Genomic DNA, 20,322 nt, shown 5'->3' on the forward strand with positions numbered 1-20,322 from the left:
GCAATCAATTCATGCAAAAGCATATTATCTGAGTTTGAAGCAAAACTGTTAACTAATATGAACCCAGTGCCTCCTAGAATGTACGGGTTTCCTAAACTGCATAAACAAGATATTCCTATTCGCCCAGTTGTATTATCATTCATTGCTCCATCTTACAAAATAGCTGGTAAACCGGATGTCCTAGTTACGAGCAAGACTAAATTCAAACCAAAGCATGGCATTTCAAACTCTATGGATCTAGTAAATAAGTTAAAAGGTATATCTGTCTCACACAGTGATAAATTATTATCCTTTCATGTCTACAGTTTGTTTTCGAACATACAAGTGGTAGAATGCATTGATATTCTGACAGGCTGTTGCACAAGCCTAATTTCAGTCCTGTGGAATTGAATGACTTGAGATTAGCCTCTCGGACATGCTTGGCACAGAACTATTTCCAGTTCCAAGAGACTCTTCATAAACAATTAGATGGCTTAGCTATGGGTTCCCCTCTTAGTCCACTGTTGTCTGAAATATTTATGGATCATTTTAGACAAAATTTTCTAAAAACAGAACCTTTGGGTGCAATTATCAGATACTGTTTTAGATATGTAGATGATGTCTTGTGTATGTGGACTGGTACTACAAGACAACTCAACACATTTTTGAAAAACCTAAACAGTCAACATAAAAAAATTCAGTTCACAATGGAGATTGGCAACAAATCTATAAGCTTCTTATATCTCACCATAGACATCAGTACACACATACATTATTTCAAAATTTATAGAAAAACTACAACTACAGACACAGGAGTACCTTCTTGCTCACAGCAACCCACAGCTCACAAACATGAAGCTTTCCACTCAATGGTACACCGTCTCATATCCATCCCCATGTCCAGAAATTGTTTTAAAGCAGAGTTAGATACAATCAAATTTATGGTCACAGCCAATGGCTGCAGTCCAGTTCTTATCATCTTGCACAGGAAACAAAAACGCAAACTTACACCCCTTCTCTTTGCCCCACCTGCTTCCCCATATATTGTCTGCAAGAGATGGTGTACACTAACATTTCTGGGTGAGGTATCAAAGATTGTCGCCAAAGCACTGAAAGCCTGCAAGTATAGGCGTTTCTACTATGTTAAGAACACGACAACCCAGTGTGTTTTTAGTATCAAAGATAAGATCCAATTATTAGCCAACAGTGGGGTATAGAAAATCACCTGTTCTGATTATGACTAATTTTACATCGGTCAGTCAGACAGAGACATAGCAACTAGGCTGGCTGAACATGAACGCAGCTGGAGGTAGCAGAGTTCTGACTCTGCATTTGCCGAGCATGTACTGAGTGAGGGTCACAACTACCAGCGAGTGCCCTGCATACTTCAATTAATAAAGGCCATAAACTCAACGTGCTGGAAGCCCTGGTAATTAACAAACATATTGCTCATAGTCCATATCTAATCCTAAATGACCTGACACAGCTCAACACTTCTCCTCTCATAAACTTTATATAATAATCTCTGTTGTTCACTACTTCCCACACTGTCTGTCCCTACACATTCCCATTTTCCTGTATTCATTAAGTTCTGTTGTTTTATCAGAGTTGTCTATGTATTCCATATAGACTGCAGTTTCAATACTTAAGGCTTCCTTTTAGCTGGTACTTACTGTACATATTTAACACCTCTTGTAGTTATATGTGAGTGCAGGCTTTCTCGGCGAATATCATATATGAAGTCTTCACGGGTTGTCAGGCGAGTAGAGTCGTCGTCTTGTAGCAACGTATCGATGGAATGCATCTCCATCATCTTCAGACTTCGCCTGAGAATGACGGAGACGGCCTCGTGATGACTGGGTGTTGTGTGATGTCCTTAGGTTAGTTAGGTTTAAGTAGATCTAAGTTCTAGGCGACTGATGACCATAGATGTTAAGTCCCCTAGTGCTCAGAGCCATTTGAATCTTTTGATGACGGAGACGCAGTCCATCGAAACGTTGCTTCTGGACGACGACGCTACTCGGCTGACAACCCGTGAAGACTTCATATACCCCTTGTAGTTTTCTCATCAAATATAGTTCATATTTTACTTTGTTCATTTATTTAATGCAAACTGTGACATAGCCACTGTTTTGAATAAAATGCTAATGTTAAAATGCAGTACCGCCACTCTCAAAAGTCACATTTACTGTATGTTCCCTAAAAAGCCTCAATTTTCCTGAATTTATTTATTTCTGTTTATCTTTTTGATTTGCTTAAGTTCCTTGTGTATTCTGTAGTTACATTCATCATTGTTTCTTCTTTTAATTGGTTTGTGCATCACTCTCCATGTTTTGTACCTCCTGATGTAGCCTAGCCTTGGCAAGTACTAATTGTATTTTACTTTATTAGTTCTCTTTATTAATGGAAACTGTTATGTAGGCATGCTGTGCCTCTTTTGTGTTAAAGTTTTCCTGTCTACTCCAGTTTTATTTATTTAGTGTTCAATTTTTTACTTTTTCATTACATTACCACCACACTGCCAAAGATGTTACTTACTGTATATATCTGCTTCAGTCTAGACATGCTCCTTCTCTTCCAATGTTGTTTGCAAACATTGTAACTTCTTTGGTAACAATATTCAGTAAATGTCTGAACATGGTCTTGTAAGCCGAACACTGATAAACACAATAAAAGTAGTACTGTAGAACAAAAGCAAACTGGTGCTTTTAATTTATTATAATTTTGTTTTACCAAGAACCGACGGAAGATTCTGTTAACAGCTGAAAACTTGTCTCTACGCTAAACTTAATCCGCTCACTTTATAGTTAAATTTCATTGAAGACTTTTTAGCCACGTTGCCCGTCCCACAGGAACCGTAGTCACGTCTACCATCTCACGGGAAATATTTTTTTTTTCAGGGTAATAGATAACCTACACGTTAAATCATGGTATACGCTATCTCCATTTCAAATTTCATCCAAATCCATTGAGCTATTTCAGCGTGAAGGAGTAACAAACATATTAACTTACACACGTACGCCCAGTTCAAAAACGTTCGCATTTACAACGCAAGTAAGATAGTGAACTTTGATATCTGCGCCTTCAAACCTTCGTCTGCGAATATAGAAGATACTGATATCAATATACTGTGTTATTCCTCGAGCAGTTTTCTGTCGTGTGAATGATTGTCCGTTGCGAGAGTCAGAGGTATTCGCTACCTAGTGTATCCACACTTTCTATTTCCTCCCAAGAGGTTTGCATGCTGATGTTAAAGACAGTTGCCATTGATTCCCCGTTGATGATACATCACAATCATCTCATATCTCTTTCACTGCATGTTAATTTTTTTTTTCTTAATCCACGACGTCTGCCGTGAGAATTGTGTTTTCTTTGTAATAAGTGTCAGTTTTATGTAGTATGAGTCACTTTTGGTCTCATCCATACCCATGGCCTGTCGTTTCTCTGCATTCCATGTAAAATCAATAATATAAAAAACATTCTTGTACGGAATGTTCGGCAAAAATATAAAGGAATATCGTTCCTTTATCAGTTTCGAAGTCTTCGCACTGATTCGGTTGCGCTTTTAATCAATCTACAGAGTCATAATTACACACAGTGGAACTGAAAGATAGTAATGCCACTTACCCCAGTTTCTAAGAGTCGTAAATCTGTCCAAAAATCCCTGGCATATGACGAAGGAGTTCTCTCGAAAAATAATTGTTAAATAAGAGTAAGAAACAGAGTATAGACGCGAAAACGACAAGAGATAAGGGACCTCTTTTAATCTTACTAACAATTAATTAATATTTCATTAAAATATAAACCCACTGAACACATGTAGGCACGGTCAGTAACGTCAGAAGAACGAACGTTTCGCAGAGACAGGCAGGACCCAGTTATAAAGTTCGCAGAACTGTGACTGTAACGGAAAGATTGCGAAATCTTGACTGGCAGGTATTTAAACAAAGACACTCTGCATCAACAACCACAACGCACATCATGCGAAAGCCAGCTTCTAAAACTTAAAGAATCGCCATTCAACGCAGAAACTCTGAATATTTTTCAGCCTTTTGCGTGTATTTCGCAGAGATCGTGCACACAAAATTAGACTAACAACAGGTGACACAGAGGTGCACATGCAGTCATTTTTGCACGTTATCACCAGTGAATTAAACTTCAAGAAATCTTAATCTACAGTATAATAAAAAATTCCTTTTACCATGTACTTCTTACTAATTCCCATCGCATAAATGTAGATTTAGATATTTATTATGGCCATTCGCCACACACTCTGGAACTCTCATTAAACATTCAGCGAACAGCGTCCCATAAATTCACCCCCTCTCGGCGTGGAGTAGGGGCAAATGTGACGTGGTCTCACGTTCATCTCATATCTCTTACACTGCTGAGCTAACATTGCAGCTTTTGATCGAACTTGCACTCCGAACTTCGATTACATATTGTTGCTTCAGTATAGAAACGGCGCAAAAACAAACAATTGACCACTTGATAACCTGTGTATAAATTTCATCTGTCCAAAATCTGATGACGACTTTCCACAGCAGTTCTTCTAGCAACTTATTTCTCTACATCATTCGACTTTGTTAGATATCCTGGTTGTCTTCTCTCACGCTCACAGTATAAACTATATCCCGCAAGGAGCTTTAGCTCTGCCTCTGAAGACAGCAGCCACGCTTGAGTCAAATCCAAAATTTGGGATAGTGGCAGAGGAAACTGGATAAACTGAAATTGCCATTGACAAGGAAGACGAATACCTAGGGGATACCAAAAACTCCAGAAGAATGACCTTTCATGGTCGGTGTTCAGTAATGCACAATTTTTTGTTGTTGTTGTCTTCAGTCCTGAGACTGGTTTGATGCAGCTCTCCATGCTACTCTATCCTGTGCAAGTTTCTTCATCTCCCAGTACTTACTGCAACCTACATCCTTCTGAATCTGCTTAGTGTATTCATCTCTTGGTCTCCCTCAACGATTTTTACCCTCCACGCTGCCCTCCAATGCTAAATTTGTGATACCTTGATGCCTCAAAACACGTCCTACCAACCGATCCCTTCTTCTAGTCAAGTTGTGCCACAAACTTCTCTTCTCCCCAATCCTTTTCAATACCTCCTCATTAGTTACGTGATCTATCCACCTTATCTTAAGCATTCTTCTGTAGCACCACATTTCGAAGGCTTTTATTCTCTTCTTGTCCAAACTAGTTATCGTCCATGTTTCACTTCCATACATGGCTACACCCCAAACAAATACTTTCAGAAACGACTTCTGATACATAAATCTATATTCGATGTAAACAAATTTCTCCTCTTCAGAAACGCTTTCCTTGCCATTGCCAGTCTACATTTTACATCCTATCTACTTCGACCATCATCAGTTATTTTACTTCCTAAATAGCAAAACTCCTTTACTACTTTAAGTGTCTCATTTCCTAATCTAATTCCCTCAGCATCACCCTATTTAATTTGACTACATTCCATTATCGTCGTTTTGCTTTTGTTTATGTTCATCTTATATCCTCCTTTCAAGACACTGCCCATTCCGTTCAACTTCTCTTCCAAGTCCTTTGCCGTCTCTGACAGAATTACAATGTCATCGGCGAACCTCAAAGTTTTTACTTCTTCTCCATGAATTTTATTACCTACTCCAAATTTTTCTTTTGTTTCCTTTACTGCTTGCTCAATATACAGATTGAATAACATCGGGGAGAGTCTACAACCCTGTCTCATTCCTTTCCCAACCACTGCTTCCCTTTCATGCCCCTCGACTCTTATGACTGCCATCTGGTTTCTGTACAAATTGTAAATAGCCTTTCGCTCCCTGTATTTTACCCCTGCCACCTTCAGAATTTGAAAGAGAGTATTCCAGTCAACACTGTCAAAACTTTTACTAAGTTTACAAATGCTAGAAACGTAGGTTTGCCTTTTCTTAATCTTTCTTCTAAGATAAGTCGTAAGGTCAGTATTGCCTCACGTGTTCCAACATTTCTACGGAATCCAAACTGATCCTCTCCGAGGTTGGCTTCTACCAGTTTTTCCGTTCGTCTGTAAATAATTCGTGTTAGTATTTTGCAGCTGTGACTTATTAAACTGATAGTTTGGTAATTTTCACATCTGTCAGCTCCTGCTTTCTTTGGGATTGGAAGGACATCATACTCACCATTTACCATAGAAATTATTTATTTCACAACTGCAGTATCAGCCTTTGGGCCATTTTGAAATGGCACTGAAAAATATTTGGCTTCAGTATATGTCAAACTATAAAATCCTCCGATATGCATATATGTCATCGCCAAAAATAGGCCTTTTCACAATATGAGATGTAGAAAAGCCGGCCGCGGTGGTCTCGCGGTTCTAGGAGCTCCGTCCAGAACCGCGTGACTGCTACGGATGCAGGTTCGAATCCTGCCTCGGGCATGGATGTGTGTGGTGTCGTTAGGTTAGTTAGGTTTAAGTAGTTCTAAGTTCTAGGGGACTGCTGACCATAGATGTCAAGTCTCATAGTGCTCAGAGCCATTTTTTTTTCTAGATGGAGAAACATGTTGTGATATGAAGCTTACATCTGTTAGAGCTGGAAAGTACTATCTCTGATTAGTGCACAGGCAGTCTTGACTTGTGAAAGTATTTTTGGGCCAACGACCTTACTTAACATGTAAACAGTGTGCTACAACATAAATTTGTAAAGATTTACGCGAATGATGTTAGCATTGTGAAAAGGTCCTTTTTTTGGACGATACATGTATACATGTAGTAGGAATTTAAAGACCGACAAGTGTGAAGCAAAATCTTTTGCAGTACCATTTCAAAATTGCTCAAAATGTCGAAATTGCAACTGCAAAATAAGTAATTTCTTCAGGCAACGGCGAATACAACGTCCTTTAAAAACACTATGGAAGGGCTGCAGCAATACTATCAGACCACTACATACATTACTGAACACGGCTTACATTACTTGAATTTTTCAGAGAATTATGAGAAAACGCCCGTCGGAAGCAACAGCTTAAACGGCGCGACAGTTAACCACCCCCGTCACGTGACTGGAATGTCGGACGAGCTGGAAACAGCTAAATCACGTGTTGATTACGAAGCAGGGCCGCTTTTAGCCGGGAGTACCGTTGTGTATAGATGTGGGTTGTTCGTATAGGGAAGGTGGGGGAGGTTTATTGATGTACGTTCCAAGAACACACAGCACCATGTTGCCCAAATTTGGGGAGGTGGTTATCTGACAGGTTCGTAAAACTTCAGTATTTTTTACCCTTGTTTCTCTTCTTGACGTTTTATTATTTTTACTGTTATTATTATTGTCAGTATTATGATTATGTCCCTATTTTTATTTGATTCCAGACCTGTTATAAAGTTTGTTACATGGTTAATTTCATTTTTATCATATGCTATTGTCTTTGCCATTTCGTATATCAACATAGGCGCCAACATTGCAGTAGGTTTACAAAGTTTCTGACAGAAGGTTGCAACATACTTTATGGTAAGCCCGCGCATTCCTCCGCAATTTCTGCTTCCGAAGTTTCAAAATCAAGCGCTCTTCTGGCGTACATTTTCCCTTTCAAATGCGTCCACAGGAATAAAATTAATGTCAAGTCTGCACTCTTCGGTGGCCACTCAACATTGCCGCGACGTCGAATAACATGGTGTGGGAAAGCATTGTCAAGCCTTTCTCATGAAATAAATGCAAAGTTGGGATGTGCGCCAATCTGCATGAAGTGCATATTGTCCATACCGCCCCAGTTAGCAACAGTAAGATGAACGGAAGTTTTGTAGCACGTAGCATGTGCACATGCCTTACCGCATTTATCGTTTCACGAAAAATATACGGACCAATTATATGAATACCACGTCACGCTGTCAACAATGAATGTGACTGCAGTTTTTCAATTGTAACTTTAGGCCTGCTTTTGCTAGGGGCCCAATAATGGGCAGTTATTGCGACTTATGAGCACAACCATGTGGAACACGGTTTCATGTGACCACCAAGTGACAATGGCTGAAAGAAGTGTGGGGTCCATAGCCTCTAGTAGAGCTCGTTCACTATCCATTCTACTGAACGATAAGCTGAGTCGGAATCTCTTGACATTATCTCAGCGTCTTCTAGAGTCTTTGCTCAAACACGGCAGCAGTGTGAGCTTTGGCCTCTTCTGTAATAACCGTTTTGAGGGACCCAGAACCCTTTTGGTGAGTAAAGGAAGGTGTCTGCAACAAATTCCGATGCAGTCTCTTTATCGTGTACACACAGAGTCGCACAGCTTATCTTCTCCCCCCTCCACCGTCTCTGTACCAATAAAGAAGATTTCCCAAGTTCCTTTCCAACTGCAGTCCGATAATGGTCAGAAATGTTTAGCCTACATGCGATCTTTAATTATTCATGGTTAGATATGGAACTAAACGACAATTAAAGAGACCTTTGGAGAAAAGAGAACCACTTGTATGAATATCAAGAGCTCAGATGGAAACCCAGTTCTAAGCAAAGAAGGGAAACCAGAAAGGTGGAAGGCATATATAGAAGGACTATACAAGCGCGACATACTTGAGGACAATGTTATACAAAGGGAAGAGGATGTAGATGAAGATGAAATGGGAGATATGATATTTTGATAGGCCACTGAAAGACCTAAGTCGAAGCAAGGCCCTGGGAGTAGACAACATTCCATTAGAACTAGACAGCCTTGGGAGAGTCAGTCCTGACAAAACTCTACCATCTCGTGAGCAAGATGTATGAGGCAGGCGAAATACCCTCAGACTTCAAGAAGAATATAACAATTCCAATCCCAAAGAAATCAGGCGTGGAGAGAAGTGAAAATTACCGAACTATCAGTTTAATAAGTCATGGCTGCAAAATACTAACGCAAATTCTTTACAGACAAAGGGAAAAACTTGTAGAAGCTGAGCTCGGGGAAGATCAGTTTGGATTCCATAGAAATGTTGGAACACGTGAGGCAATACTGACCCTGCGACTTATATTAGAAGCTAGATTATGGAAAGGCAAACCTTCATTTCTAGCATTTGTAGACTTAGAGAAAGCTTTTGACAATGTTGACTGGAATAATCTCTTTCAAATTTGAAAGGTGGCAGGGGTAAAATACGGGGAGTGAAAGGCTATTTGCAATTTGTACAGAAACCAGATGGCAGTTATAAGAGTCAAGGGACATGAAAGGGAAGCAGTGGTTGGGAAGGGGGTGAGACAGGGTTGTGGCCTCTCCCCAATGTTATTCAATCTGTATATTGAGCAAGCAGTAAAGGAAACAAAAGAAAAATTCGGAGTCGGTATTAAAATCCATGGAGAAGAAATAAAAACCTTGAGGTTCGCCGATGACATTGTGATTCTGTCAGAGACAGCGAAGGACTTGGAAGAGCAGTTGAACGGAATGGACAGTGTTTTGGAGGAAGGATATAAGATGAACATGAACAAAAGCAAAACAGGGATAATGGAATGTAGTCGAATTAAGTCAGGTGACGCTGAGGGAATTAGATTAGGAAATGAAACACTTAAAGTAGTAAAGGAGTTTTGCTATTTGGGGAGCAAAATAACTGATGATGGTCGAAGCAGAGAGGATATAAAATGTAGACTGGCAATGGCAAGGAAAGCGTATCTGAAGAAGATAAATGTGTTAACATTGAGTATAGATTTAAGTGTCAGGAAGTCGTTTCTGAAAGCATTTGTATGGGGTGTAGCCATGTTTGGAAGTGAAACATGGATGATACACAGTTTGGACAAGAAGAGAATAGAAGCATACGAAATGTGGTACTACAGTAGAATGCTGAAGATTAGATGGGTAGATCACATAATTAATGAGGAGGTATTGAACAGGATTCGGGAGAAGAGGAGTTTGTGGCACAACTTGACTAGAAGAAGGGATCGGTTGGTAGGACACGTTCTGAGGCATCAAGGGTCACCAATTTAGTATTGGAGGGCAGTGTGAAGGATAAAAATCGTAGAGGGAGACCAAGAGATGAATACACTCAGCAGATTCAGAAGGATGTCATCTGCACTAGGTACTGGGAGTTGAAGAAGCTTGCACAGGATAGAGTAGCATGGAGAGCTGCATCAAACCAGTCTCAGGACTGAAGACCGCAACAACAACAACAACAACAACAGTCCCGTTACCACACCAGATAGTACGGACCTAGAGACTGGCAGCAATGTGATGGCCTCACCTGTTATTGGTGCTCTTGAAGCCACATTTCCAGCTGCACGTGCACATAGCCCTACTATTGAGCCAGCATTAAGTAAGCATAACAGCGTCGCCAGTGTGTCCGCTTTGTTACCTGCAGAAAACCCAGATACGTAATTGCAGTCGTGTGGTTCTGTTCCTGGCCTGGTCTGAGATTTTTTTTTCTGCTTGGGGACTGGATTTTGTATTGGCCTTTCACTCGAATCATCATTACTCACACAAAAGTATCGTTCTTGCAATATTGAGATATGAGACGGCTGTATGGGCATGAACCGGAAGTCCTTAAAAAAAAAAAAAAAAAGACTGAAACCAGTGGAGCTGACTACCTGTCCACAACCACTAGGCTCTGATTAACAGATTCTCTATCTCTCTGACTTCCTGTTCACGTTAAGTGAAATTATTGTGCAGTTCACATTATTTGTGTTGCTAATCATCTGCACTTTTTAGCCAGCCACATATTTACTCCTTGGCACCTGCTTCTGGCAAATCCAAAACTTACGACCACTGCCCAGTGTGAGACTGAATGCAAGATTCCATGTGAAGCTGTGGTCCAGTGACGTAGTAAGAAAGGTATGCAAGCCGAGCAGAGAGGAATGAAGAATCATTCTTTCGACAATAGGAGAAACCGACAGGGAAATCCACTTTTCCAACATATCTCGAAGGCAAGTGTTTCTAACAATGGAGGAAATTCGTTCCATATATGAGTTCGATATTATTTGTTTTCTTTATTCCAGTTTCCACTTAGATTGGACCATAAATTTACTTATTCCAGCTACAGAGCATGTGTTGGCATGCAGCAATCGTAGGAAAATGGTAATAACATGGGGGAAACATAAATGAGAAGCTTATAAACTATCACTAACTTTACCAAGTTCACTAATAAGCCAAAACATTTAGGCCATTGACAAATGCAGTTGAAAGCTGCTTGCCAGTGTTGCGGGCACTTTCGCAGTAAGGAAGGTAAATTGGCAAAGTAGAGTCAAATGTGAAATGAGTCCAGTGACTAAATGAGTGGTAAAAGGGCAAATCTATTGATGTTAGCGACTTCGGCAAAGGACTGTCTGTTGTCGCCCAGAGCTTGGGAACAAGCATCTCTGAAGCTACAAAGCTGGTCGCCTGTTCGCGCGTTACTGTAATGGCGTCATGTCAAGAATTAGACATATTGTATCCTGAAAAGTTTCTGATGAAATACTGATACACTGATGAGCCAGAACTGCCATTGCTCCACTACTACCAGCTACATAACAGCTTGACTTGCACTGGCCAACTTATTACCTGAGGCTGGCCGCGCTCAATACACAACTCTTTAACATGGAGATCTTGGATACTACACATTGATGGAAAGGACGGTGAAAACACGAGTAGGTGACGCGGAGTTGGACGTCCAAGTGTCATCAGTGAACGAGGAGGTCAGTGGCTTGGCCGCTCTCACCATTAGAGTAGGAGGCGACCTTTGGTAGAGCTGACGATAGAGAACAGTGTTGGCGCAGGAACGCGTCTTTCGAAGCACACAGTACACACTGTTGAAGAGGGAATTCTGCAGCAGACGACGCCTACATATTCCCCTGTGGACTCAACAACATCGTCACTTACGACTGTAGTGAGCACGAGATCACCGACACTGGCCCGTGGATCACCACTGGCAGCAATCTAAGGCACGATGACAGTTGTGAACTACATGGATATCACCACGGGCCACCTACTTCCCTTCATGCTTGATGTCTTCCCAACAGAGAAGGCAATTTCCAGCAGGATTATTGACCGTATCAGAAGGCCAGAATCATTCTACATTGGTTTGAGGAACGTGAAAGTAAATTTACTTGACTACAAAAAAAAATTCAGATATACGGCGTCTTAAGGAAATGTCACACACTTCGAGACGTGGTAGTAGTCATAGAAACAAGAAAAATAAGTCCAATAAATATGGGTTCCGAAATGCATACTTTCTGAGATAAGTCCAGTAAACATAGGCGTGGAAATGCACACCTTCTGCTATGAATACGTGTTTACAGAAGGTGTTCAGCTTGGCGTCCATTCATGACAATACACCACTCTCCCACCTGGCTTAAGGGATGACGCAGCTTTTGAACTATGTCAGATTGTTGTACCTGTTTGCACGCATTGAAGACGAGAGTCCGTTGACTGGCGTGGTGTAGACCAATTCCTTCAAGTGTCCCCATAACCAAAGTCTAGGGGCCTGAGGTCTGGGGAACGAGCAGGTCAAGGTGTGGGGCCTCTCCGACCAATCAAGGGTCTAGAAATGTATGCGTCAGATGTTCGTGCACACTGTGACGAAATTGTGCTGGTGAGCCACCATGATTGAACAGCATTTGTATTCGTTGCTGCAATGGCACAACTTTGAGCAACGTAGGTAATACATTAATGAGAAAGTCCAGATAATGCTCCCCAGTTAACCTTCATGGTATCACTTATGGCCCAATGTCTGCCCATACGTTGACTGAGAATCGATGTTGATACCTCCTTTTTTAAATTACTTGGGGATTTACATTACCCATACATACTGGTTATGGAAATTCACAGCACCGTTTCTTGTGAATCCTACTTCACAGCTAAATATAATCATGAATGTGAACAGTAGCTTCTCGGCACACTTCTGCAACAACCCTTGACAGTACCGCCAGCTGCCATGATGATCATGTGGCCTTAAGGCCTGAACGTGCTGTACATAATATGGGTACAGCAATTGTTCATGAAGTACCTCCCCCCCCCCCAGATAAGAGAGTGAGACACACCATCTGCTGCTGCTAATCATCGCACATTGGTCCCTGGAATTTCATCCACTGAACATAGCACCCACTCCTACATGTCAGGCATGCAGACTGTGTGGGGCCTTCCACTGTCAGTCCTCCAAGGTGAAAGGGTACCTGTGTCGTGTCCCTCAGATGCTGGAAGAGTCAGCCAAACAAATTACCAAAGGGCTCTCTGCGCTGTGGATATTTTTCAGCATACAGGACACGGGCTCGAAGGCTACATCCATTTGCTAAACCATATCAGAATATCGTATCCGCCATTTCAGTTGTCGAGTAGTAGGCTTCAATTACTAGTAAGTGGTGGAAGAGAGAAAATTTAAATGTACAATGCCATTTGCACGTACAAACAAAGCAATAACAGTAAACATGTAAGTGAATATAGAGCAGGCTTTGGGACATCAGTGTATTTCTTAAGCACTAACTCGTCTGCTACGTGCAAACAATGCTTCTCGATTATGCTGCCACCATCAATAGTTCTGTATCGTTCTACTGTGATTACAAAGTAATTTCTCATGAGCGAAATGTGTACTACATATACTCCTGGAAACTGAAATAAGAACACCGTGAATTCATTGTCCCAGGAAGGGGAAACTTTATTGACACATTCCTGGGGTCAGATACATCACATGATCACACTGACAGAACCACAGGCACATAGACACAGGCAACAGAGCATGCACAATGTCGGCACTAGTACAGTGTATATCCATCTTTCGCAGCAATGCAGACTGCTATTCTCCCATGGAGACGATCGTAGAGATGCTGGATGTAGTCCTGTGAAACGGCTTGCCATGCCATTTCCACCTGGCGCCTCAGTTGGACCAGCGTTCGTGCTGGACGTGCAGACCGCGTGAGACGACGCTTCATCCAATCCCAAACATGCTCAATGGGGGACAGATCCGGAGATCTTGCTGGCCAGGGTAGTTCACTTACACCTTCTAGAGCACGTTGGGTGGCACGGCATACATGCGGACGTGTATTGTCCTGTAGGAACAGCAAGTTCCCTTGCCGGTCTAGGAATGGTAGAACGATGGGTTCGATGATTGTTTGGATGTACCGCACACTATTCAGTGTCCCCTCGACGATCACCAGAGGTGTACGGCCAGTGTAGGAGATCGCTCCCCACACCATGATGCCGGGTGTTGGCCCTGTGTGCCTCGGTCGTATGCAGTCCTGATTGTGGCGCTCACCTGCACGGCGCCAAACACGCATACGACTATCATTGGCACCAAGGCAGAAGCGACTCTCATCGCTGAAGACGACACGTCTCCATTCGTCCCTCCATTCACGCCTGTCGCGACACCACTGGAGGCGGGCTGCACGATGTTGGGGCGTGAGCGGAAGACGGCCTAACGGTGTACGGGACCGTAGCCCAGCTTCATGGAGACGGTTGCGAATGGTCCTCGCCGATACCCCAGGATCAACAGTGTCCCTAATTTGCTGGGAAGTGGCGATGCGTAGGATCCTACGGTCTTGGCGTGCATCCGTGCGTCGCTGCGGTCCGGTCCCAGGTCGACGGGCACGTGCACCTTCCGCCACTGGCGACAACATCGATGTACTGTGGAGACCTCACGCCCCACGTGTTGAGCAATTCGGCGGTACGTCCACCCGGCCTCCCGCATGCCCACTATACGCCCTCGCTCAAAGTCCGTCAACTGCACATACGGTTCACGTCCACGCTGTCGCGGCATGCTACCAGTGTTAAAGACTGCGATGGAGCTCCGTATGCCACGGCAAACTGGCTGACACTGACGGCGGCGGTGCACAAATGCTGCGCAGCTAGCGCCATTCGACGGCCAACACCGCGGTTCCTGGTGTGTCCGCTGTGCCGTGCGTGTGATCATTGCTTGTACAGCCCTCTCGCAGTGTCCGGAGCAAGTATGGTGGGTCTGACACACCGGTGTCAATGTGTTCTTTTTTCCATTTCCAGGAGTGTATATGCATTGGATTTTGCTTCTTTCCGCCTTTTAATTGAAAGCCTCTAATATATCTTTTACTCTGATGGATTGACTGTTGCTCGTTTCGGTGACTCATCATACCGATATTTCAGCAGTTCTAATACTTTCTTTCCATCACTCTGATGTGCTGATGAAGGCGCTCTACTGACCACCCAGATTTTCAGGGCGAAAAAATAAAATCAAGATAACTGTTCTAAAATTAAATCTTGAGGCTCATCAAATAGCCTAAGTTATTAACCTCATTCAACAAGCTGGTTACAAAAGAAATGTAATGAGTCTTTTTCCCCCTAAGAACTTTGTAATAAGTTGCTTGATTGGCATCTCACAGCAGGTTTGTTTTTTCTTTTTCTTCAAATTCGAATAGAATATATGTTTTCGAATGTCACCTGACGTAAACGTGCCGTCTTTCAGTTTAACTTCTGATAGATACTTTAGACATTCTGACTCTTTCAATTGGTCAAATGTAATGTGTGGAGACAATAACAGATTTTTTTTTCAGATTCATGAGTATCTTCTCTGTATGATTCAAAGATTTTCTTGCAGGCTAATATACTCTGGAGCAATTTAGATTCTTGCCTTGCTATCCCATTCACATACGATATAAGGTCACTTTGCTGGTGTAACTGCAAACGTGGCACCTTTAAGTCGCCCCTTATATTCCAGCTATAAGCAAAAGAGTTTATTTTTGTTAAAACTATATCAAGCTTTTTTGTAACTTTTCAAGATATGTGAAGAATGGGGGTACCGAAGAATAGATGTTACACTGCGTAACAAACCAACATTTAAACCACTTTTAGAAGAACCCATAGGGAGTATATGTTTCTCCTAGCCCTAACACAAATGCCGAGAAGTGTCTCGTACAGAGAGCATCCCAGACTGTCCCTGAAAGCTACAACACCAAAAAGAATCGCTTCTCGGCTTTTGGCAAGATCAATGTGTAGTCTTTTTTATGTAACACAGATAAGGATAAAGGACAGGCAGAAGGAAGGGAACTTTATTCCAATTTCTATAGTAATGTATGAGATCACTCACGAGTTTAATTTTTTTACAGTTGTCAACACCTTTCACCCATACTGAGACAGATTCGGATTCATTTATTTAGCGATGATTCCTGGTCCTGATAACCAACGGCATCGTGGAATTGTAATACGATTTTCCCATGAATCTGTTGTAGACTTCACAAATCTGAAATGACCGATAGGCGATGACGTCATGACTGTTAAATGTTTCGAGTCCTGGTACTTTTTCTACTTTAGGACCACGTACTAGAGAAACTGTCACCCAGCCATTGCCACTCTGTGCGGCATCATTATTTGTTAGCGTAAAATTCCAGACACCGCCAAAAACCACTGGCGGACCATGCAGAGGTGTTGCCAACTGTAAAAAAAATTAAACTCGTGGGTGATCTCTCAGATTACTATAGAAATTGAAATAAATTTCCCTTCCTTCTACCTATCCTTTATCCTTATCTGTATTACATAGAAAAGACTACACATTGATCTTGTCAAAAGCCAAGAAGTGATTCTTTTTCATGTTGTAGCTTTCATGGACAGTCTGGGATGCTCTGTGGGCTCTAATTTGTCCAAAGTATAATAAACTCGATCACAAACTTGTTCATCTCTATGATACACTCGTCAAAAACTTTTCATTTAGGAACAAGAAGTACCATGGTCTACTGGCTAAATGGCAGACGGAGATTAGCGTATTTTATTACTTTTTTATTTTTTGAACTGAAACAATCACTATTATTGGTTCTTGGCTCTCTCCACAGTCGTGGAATATCAAATACAGTATAAAGGGGTGTTTCCCTTTTCTTGGACTATTTTCTGAGACCTATAACACCCTTATTAAGGTCACAATACATTCACTCCGCATTAATAATGGTGATGTTACTGACGGCAGTGTCACTACAGTAGATTTAGTAATCAAGAACTACTGTCAACATGAGTAACTTACAGGTACATGGCGTCAGTGTAATGAAGCAGCTTAAATCACTTAATGAAGGCAAGGCCACCAGTCCATGCGACTGCTCACTCAGAGAAAGATCCGTACGTAAAGAGAAGTCGCATCAGTGCCCAATAAAGGAAATAGGAGTGATCCACTGAATTACAGACCCCTAACGTCAAACTGCAGTAGGATCTTGAGGCATATACTACGTTTGAGCATTATGACTCACATTGTAGAATACGTACACAGGAAACTCATGCAGCACTTTATTCTGACGAAGTAATGAACGGGGAACATCAAATCGTTCCATATTTTTAGATGTCCTAATGGCTTTTAACATTGATCCTCTTAAGGGACTTTTAACCAAACTGCGTGCCTGTGGAATATCATCTCAGTTGTGTGACTTGTTCCGCTATTTCTTGTCAGAAAGCCGGTAGTAACTGACGGTACGTCATCGTGTAGAAGTAATACTATACGTTCCCCAAGGTAACGTCCTAGGCCCTCCGTTACAGCTGATCTACATAAACGATTTAGGAGACAGTCTTAGGAGTCCTCTCAGATTGTTCGCAGATGATGCTGTCATTTACCGTCTTGCAAAGTCATCAGACGATCAAAACCAATTGCAAAATAATTTAGACAAGATCTCTGTGTTGCTGTTGCTGTTGTTGTTGCGGTCTTCAGTCCCGAGACTGGTTTGATGCAGCTCTCCATGCTACTCTATCCTGTACAACTTCTTTATCTCCGAGTAGCTAATGCAACCTACATCCTTCTGAATCCGCTTAGAGTATTCACTCTTGGTCTCCCTCTGTGATTTTTACCCTCCAAGCTTGCTTCCAGTACTAAATTCGTGATCCCTTCATGCCTCTAACGTGTCCTACCAACCGATCCTTCTTGTAGCCAAATTGTGCCAAAAATTCCTCTTCTTCCCAATTCTATTCATTATCTCCTCATTAGTTACGTGATCTACCCATCTAATCTTCACCCTTCTTCTGTAGCACTACATTTTTAATACTTATATTCTCTTCTTATCTAAACTTTTTAAGAGCTCTGTATGATGCGGCATAGACGCAGTTGACCTTAAATAATGAAAAGTGTGAAATCATTCGCATGAATACTAAACGTCACTCGCTGAATTCCGGCACACGATAAATCACACAATCTGAATGCTGTAAATTCAACTAAAAACTTAAATTTTACAGTTACGAATAACTTAAATTGCAACGATCACATAGATAACGTTGTGAGGAACGCAAACCAAAGATTTGCGATTTACTGGCAGAACACCTATAATATGCAACAGGTCCGCTAATTCGATTGCTTACACTATGCTTGTCTGTCCTTTTCTGGAGTATAGCTGTGCGATGTGTATTGTGCATCAGATAGGATTGATCTTCCCATGAAATTTCAGTCATCTACCTTCTCCTACGAGCGTGAAAATATCTTGTTGGTGCCCACCTACATAGGGAAAAATGATCATCCTAATAAAATGAGAGAAACCAGACAGCTCTCATGGAAATATATAAGTTTTCTTTTTTCCCACGCTCTGTTCGAATGTAGAAAGGTAAAGAAACAGATTGCCGGCCGCGGTGGTCTCGCGGTATTAGGCGCGCAGTCCGGAACCGTACGACTACTACGGTCGCAGGTTCGAATCCTGCCTCGGGCATGGATGTGTGTGATGTCCTTAGGTTAGTTAGGTTTAAGTAGTTCTAAGTTCTAGGGGACTAATGACCTCAGCAGTTGAGTCCCATAGTGCTCAGAGCCATTTGAACCATTTGAAAGAAACAGATTGAGGGGGTTCGATGAGCCCTCTGCCAGGAACTTAATTATGAATTGCAGAGTAATCATTAGACGTGAATGCAGAGCAAGAAGAGCCAAAGAGCTTGTCATAAAAATGGTATTTTGTTCCCGTATTGAAATTCACGACACCAAAAACCACTAGCATAAAATACATTAAAATGTTTTTCATTGTTGACCAGTATCATGTTTTAACGACCTGTGGGCTACGCGTCATTAGAATCCAACATCACAGTTTTACAAACAGATGCGTATTAATTTACTGAAAATGATTAGTAAAGTATTTCTCAAAAAGTTTCCTTTCATCTACTTCGTCAAGGCATACTAACATTACAGAACACTGTTTTTGTTTTCTTTTACGACTTTCATACAGAAATGATTTAAATGTATTTTGTCTACTCATTCCATCTAACTTCATAGGATGTGTTTGAAAATTAATGAAACAGATGGGAGATAGCAATGAACAGCAGTTAAGATAAAAAGTTTGATGAAAGCAGATGTTCCATTCTATTAACTAACAAAGAGCCCGATATGCAAGATGTCTCGTGACCTTTCGCAAGATGCAAAGATAATACGTCTCTAGAGCTTATTTTGTTTTGTTAGGCAGCGACTCGCTTAAGCGATTCTATTACGTTTCACATATGCTGCGGTTAAAAATTTTAAATGCGACGACGTCTACTGAAAATTCCTTGTCAGACTAAAAGGTAAGTTATTTTCGCAGCTTGGCTTACATACGACAAACAATTTCTTAAAAGTGAGACTTGTTTGGTAACAGTGTGTTAGTAGGTTTTTGCTCGGAAAATAGCTGAGACATTATTTCTTAACAATTCGTCATAAATATAAGATATATTATAGTAATGAGAAGCCTGTTATGGAATACAAATAATAGAAGGAGTAAAGATCGTAGGTGAGGCACTATGCCATCGATAGGGGCATAAACTGGACATGTATATAAAAGGTAAAGAAATGAAATAACGTTGAAAAAAGAACAGTTGTAAATAACTAAGAGCCATAGAGCTTGAAATAGTAGTTGCTACATGTACTAACCACAACAATTACTGCTATTTTGTACCTATCGACGACTCAGCGCCTTAATTACACAGTGAGTTGTTACTTCTACTCCTTCCATTATTAATAATACGAGTTATTATTATCCTATAAGTCAGAAAATTTATTCATTTTGTAGCTCTTTAATAACATTATGAAACTACCCCGTAAGTAAGATATTTTGGCTGCCCTGCACTGCTGCTACAATCCGCAATATTAGCTGCTTCTACATGAATCAAATATAGTTCGTGCCAGCACTGAAAACGGAATTTTATCTTGATCTGTACTTCGCAATACCGTAAGCTGTTTTGCCGCTCATCCATCATCGATTTTCACACATTCACAAACAATGTGACAGTATTACACCACGTCATGCTCTATCTCTAAAACATTATTTCATAACGCTAATTCATTTGGTCTCTTCGAGTCTGTATTAATCTTATATTAAAATTCTCGCCTCTGATACCGGTTTCATTCGTTCGACATTATTAATTTCCGTGACCCACAACTCTCTTTGTATTACGAAGTTATTTGCTGTTAATAATAAACGTATAGATTGCAAGTTCGCTTTAATTGCGGTGTTATTTGCTGGTCTGATCACGACGCGTTTTTAACACTGTTTCTCACTTTCGAGAATGGTACTT

The 20,322-nt window shown here is 41.3% G+C and overlaps 1 protein-coding gene across 3 annotated transcripts in view; it reads left to right on the forward strand.

The window, feature by feature from the left end:
- The first annotated feature begins 19,207 nt into the window (after window positions 1–19,207).
- Window positions 19,208–20,322, forward strand: part of LOC126278376 (uncharacterized) — a 355,754-nt gene continuing 354,639 nt past the window's right edge. For 2 of the 3 annotated variants that reach the window (XM_049978452.1, XM_049978451.1), the window contains exon 1: window positions 19,217–19,335. The gene's annotated coding sequence lies outside the window, so the exon portion shown is untranslated. Of the gene's footprint in view, window positions 19,336–20,322 lie in introns of all 3 variants that reach the window. The other variant, XM_049978453.1, reaches the window with a different exon arrangement.

This window comes from Schistocerca gregaria, chromosome 6 (assembly GCF_023897955.1).
Source record: "Schistocerca gregaria isolate iqSchGreg1 chromosome 6, iqSchGreg1.2, whole genome shotgun sequence".
Classification (NCBI taxonomy): Eukaryota; Metazoa; Arthropoda; class Insecta; order Orthoptera; family Acrididae; genus Schistocerca; species Schistocerca gregaria.